This window comes from Schistocerca nitens, chromosome 6 (genome assembly GCF_023898315.1).
Source record: "Schistocerca nitens isolate TAMUIC-IGC-003100 chromosome 6, iqSchNite1.1, whole genome shotgun sequence".
Lineage (NCBI taxonomy): Eukaryota > Metazoa > Arthropoda > Insecta > Orthoptera > Acrididae > Schistocerca > Schistocerca nitens.
The window spans coordinates 613,717,419-613,722,724 of NC_064619.1; positions in this window are offsets into that span (position 1 = coordinate 613,717,419).

Genomic DNA, 5,306 nt, shown 5'->3' on the forward strand with positions numbered 1-5,306 from the left:
TTTTTGTGTTTCCTTCTAATTGAAGAACTATACATGATACTGATGATCCGAGGCACCAAAATCTCTTTCTGTGTTTACACGGCTTTCCAACGTCGGTAAGCAGAAGTAATACGCTCCATACACATCAAGTTCATAGTAGTTTACAGTTAAGAAATCATAAGCTATTCATTCTAGGAAAAATGTATGTTAATGAGTGTTATCATCACAGGTCATAAATCACAAGAAATAATTGTAATCAATGTTGGGGACAGCGTAGTATAGAAAATAAAGGAATTTTGCTAACCTGGAAGCAAACTGCTGGATGATGGGCGCAGCAAGGCAGGCACAAAAAGTAGACTAGCACAGGAAAAGCAGTCCTCATCCCACAAGTTCGTTAAAACAGGACGTAGCCGTTAACTTCTACATCTACACCTACACAGATACTCCGCAGGTGGGTGCAAGATACCTTATACCATTACTTGTCATTTCCCTTCCACTTCCACTCGCAAACAGAGCCAGGGACTGTGTATAAGCCCTAATTTCTCGTATCATATCTTCGTGAACCTTACGTGCGATTATGTTGGCGGCAATAGAATCGTTCGGTAGGCAGCTTGAAATGCCGGTTCTCTACATTTTGTCAATAGTGTTTCCCGAAAAGAACGCCACCTTCCCTCCAGGGATTCCCGTTTGAGTTCCAGAAGCATCCCTGTAACACGTACGTGTTGTTCAAACCTACCGATAAGAAATGTAGCAGCCCGTCTCTGAATTGCTTCGATATCTTCCTTCAACCTGACCTGGCACGAATTCCAAACACTCGAGCAGGACTCAACAACAGGTCACACCAGTGTTCTATATGCGGTCTCCTTTACAGCTGAACCACTCTTTCTTAAAATTCTCCCAATAAACAGAAGTCGACCATTCCCCTTCCCTACCACAGTTCCCACATGCTCGTTGCATCTCATACCGCTTTTAAAACGTTGCGCCCAGACATTTAAACGACTTGACTGTGCCAAGCTGGGCACTACTAGTACTGTATCCGAACATTACGGGACATTTTCTTACTGCTCATCCGCATTAACATGAGAAAACTATTCCGAAAATTTGTCCCTGGAGAAGAAGAAGGGTATTGGAACAAAAAGCATCGTGGAATGGAGAAACAGGAAAGGCAGAGAACTGAAGCGTTAGAGATACTCGTATGGTCTTAGAGGAGGAGGCAGAAAATAAGGTACGAAATTTGAAGGTTCTCCGTGGACGATAGTTCGGTGGGACACATACCACGTGATCAGAGGTTAAATTCCATGACAGCAGAGGAAGTCATCGAAGGTTAGAACTGCAGAGAATGACACATGCTGAAGTATTTCTAACGAATAAATGAGGAAAAATGACCAGATCATTAAAAGAATTTAAGGGACAAACCAAAGACAAATAGTAATTATGAAAATGTAACTGATTGTGTTAACATATATATAAATACCTTAAAAATTGTATGATCTAATTAAAAAACAAAAAAATGCAAGAAATGCCCATGATCTGATGCGACTAATATAATATAATAACACGGTGAATTATTGGGTAAGTTTAAAATTTTGCATCTGATCGACACATGTTGGCTAAACACTATAATTCCAGACGATTGGCAGACAGAAAACATGTTCTCAGTGTTTGGAAAAGGGGACTGCTGCAAAATTTCTGATTAAAGAGGTATCAGTATGTTAAACACTATTTACAAAACTTATACAGAGCTATTAGACAGCAGATTAAAGATTATAACTGGAATGTAGTAGTAGTAGTAGTAGTAGTAGTAGTAGTAGTAGCTTTATTCATCCGTAGATCTCTTTTTACAAGGATATAGGACATGTCAAAGTATTTATAAGATTATACCAATTTAAAATAAGTTAATTCGTATACATATATACATATAGACTTTTAGTTAGAAACATTTACTACTGGTACACAATACTTTTCACAAATAACATATTAAATGTAGAAGAACAATGCTGCTTAATAAGAGGAAGGTCAGGAAGAGATAATATATTTACGATGTGAGAAATTGTGCGTGATAGAAGAGAATTTAATTCAACAACCCATATGACTTTCATAAATTTTGGAGCAGCATTTGACAAGGTTCACAGAGATTACGGTAAAACAAGGAAACGCAAAAACTGCATCAATTGTCTGTATAATGACATATTATACTTGATTTCTTCGATTATATAGCGGCTAAGATTTTAATAAACCAAAATGTGAAACAATGGTGCACATCATCACCTGCCTTTTTAAGTCTTTATACAGACTAGTCCGTTCAAAATGGAAATAAAGAGTGCAGAAGGGATCCATATAAACAAAAATAATTGTGTTAAGATAGTATTATGTACTAACAGCACTGTATTACTAACTAATCCTGAAGACGAACTATAAAAATCAGTCCATATTTTAAATTTAATTGTAAGGGTTATAATTTTCAGTTAGCAGTAAATAAAACTATTGACAGTGGCATCTATGGGAGATACCCAGTACAAAACGAGATCGCACTTGAAAAATTAGACCAGAATAAAATATTTTTGCAATAAATGACAAAATAGAAGAACAAAAACAAAACTGGAAGGAACGGCAGGAACGAATGGATGAAATAAATATTCCAGATATGCTGTACAGTAAAAACACAAAGGAGAGGGGGACGCAGGGCGACCTGTTAGTAGATGGAACAGAGACCAGAACGTGCCGATAGGCCGAAACAGTGAAACGCATAACAAGCACAAAAAGTAAATGATAATGCTGCGTGTAAGCCGTGCTCTCAGATAAGGAGGTTGTCCACAGGACAGCAAACCGTGTCGCGTTGTACCATACCATTCGAAACACAAATGGCAAGAAATGAAATGTACGGATTCCATCAGTCAATGACAGTACGCGTCACAGCGCAACAACTGACAGTCATAAGCTGTAGCTCATTTTTCGACCTGTACAGTTTATTAGTCATGACGCCAGACAGATTTTATTAGTGCAATAAATAAAAATGATTTTTCTATTTCCATCTTACAGTTTCATGTAAGACACCGTTGCCATATTAGTTAACACTGGCACCACGATATCCAAACCTGTGTTTGTGATATATTATCCTAGTGCGAATTATTATATTGAACTTTTTTTAAAAGGATTTTATATAGATAACCCCGTCGCCCTACTACGCTGAAAATGGATTTCATGCAGTTGTCAACAGCCCACTTTTGCTCTGAAAAACTGCCAACACAGTGCTGAATTCTTGTCGACAGTTCTGAAATGTTTATTCTAAATGTAGTTAACCAGAAAAACTAAATATAATGCAGTTAGCAGTCATCGAGTTCTCGTATTTCACTAAATGTTCTGAATGTCTGCATATAGTAATTATGCAGTATCATTAGTGCGAAGAGCAGTGTAGGTACACAAGTGATTTTGCATGACCCTTCAGTGTTTTGTGGATGTGTATTGAATTTTACACTTACTAATGCAGACGCTAGTGTACATGGTAATGGTTTGGTTATACTGTGGCTGTAGTACGTGGTGGTAAAGTAGAGACTGTAGCAGATCTGGAGATCTTTAATGGTCGAGAAATTATTGCTTATTGGACATTTGAGATCTGTGAGGTGTACAACAGAGATAAGGGCAGACCTTATCATACGTCCACAACGCCTTTGGTTCTTAGGACGCGGGGCCATCGCAAAATAAATGATTCGAAGTCTGTGTCTGTATGGATTAAAGGAGCTCTTAATTGCAGCAAGATTAAAGTTGTTGGTGATGTCACACATTATTATAGAAATTGAAATGAAGTTCTTTGTGATGAAGTTCCTTTCTTTTACCCGTCCTTTATCCTTATATATATAACATAAAAAAGACTGTTACCATGTAGTTAGCCAACTGCCATCTAATTTAGGCAAATTTCTTACCCTTTATGAAAGGCAAATAAGCACAGTTTCTCTGAGACGTACTCCATATTTAGATGTTTCAACGTGTCTGACAGTAATGTGAGTTGCCCTATCTGTGTCGCCTGTCACATAGTACATCGTCTGGCCAGTATTCATTTTAACTGAGAGGATAAAAATGGCTCTAACAAGGGAACCTCCCCATCGCACCCCCCTCGGATTTAGTTATAAGTTGGCATAGTGGATAGGCCTTGAAAAACGGAACACAGGTCAATCGAGAGAACAGAAAGAAGTTGTGTGGAACTATGAAAAAAATAAGCAAAATATACAAACTGAGTAGTCCATGCGCAAGATATGCAACATCAAGGAAAGTGTGAGCTAAGGAGCGCTGTGGTTCCGTGGTTAGCGTGAGCGGCTGCGGAACAAGAGGTCCATGGTTCAATTCCTCCCTCGAGTGAAAAGTTTACTTTTTTATCTTCGCAAAGTTGTGATCTGTCCGTTCGTTCATTGACGTCTCTGTTCACTGTAATAAGTTTAGTGTCTGTGTTTTGCGACCGCACCGCGAAACCATGCGATTGGTAGACGAAAGGACGTGCCTCTCCAATGGGAACTGAAAACATTTGATCGCAAGGTCATAGGTCAACCGATTCCTCCACAGGAAAACACGTCTGATATATTCTATACGACACTGGTGACGGCATGTGCGTCACATGACAGGAATATGTTGTTGACCCACCTAACTTGTACACTTGGCGAATGGGCAAAAAGATTCTTCTACCTTGTCCGATTTAGGTTTTCTTGTGGATGTGATAATCACTCCCAAAAAAGTGATTAAAACATAACGGACGGACAGATAATAATTGTCTGAAAATAAAAAATTAAACTTATCACTCGTGGGAAGACTTGAACCAAGGCCGTCTCGCCCGCAGCCGCTCACGCTAAGCACGGGACCAAGGCGCTCCTTAGCTCACACTCTCCTCGATGTTGCCTACCTTGCGCATAGACTACTCAGTTTGTATATTTTCCTTATTTTTTTCATAGTTCCAGACAACTTCTTCCTGCTTTCTCGATTCACCTGTGTTCCGTTTTTCAAGGCCTATCCACTGTGCCAACTTATAACTAAATCTGATGGGGCTGCGATGGGGAGGTTCCCTTGTAAGCATTATGGGACTTAACATCTGAGGTCATCAGTCCCCTAGAACTTAGAACTAGTTAAACCTAACGAACCTAAGGACATCACAAACATCCATGCCCGAGGCAGGATTAGAACCTGCGACCTCAACATCAGTGTGGTTCCAGACTGAAGCGTCTAGAGCCGCTCGGCCACCGCGGCCAGCTACCTGAGAGGATATCAACATAATCTGCACTGTTGTTAGATTACTAGATGCTCTTTGTTTCGTTCCCAGTATTACACATATTAATAAAAGTATT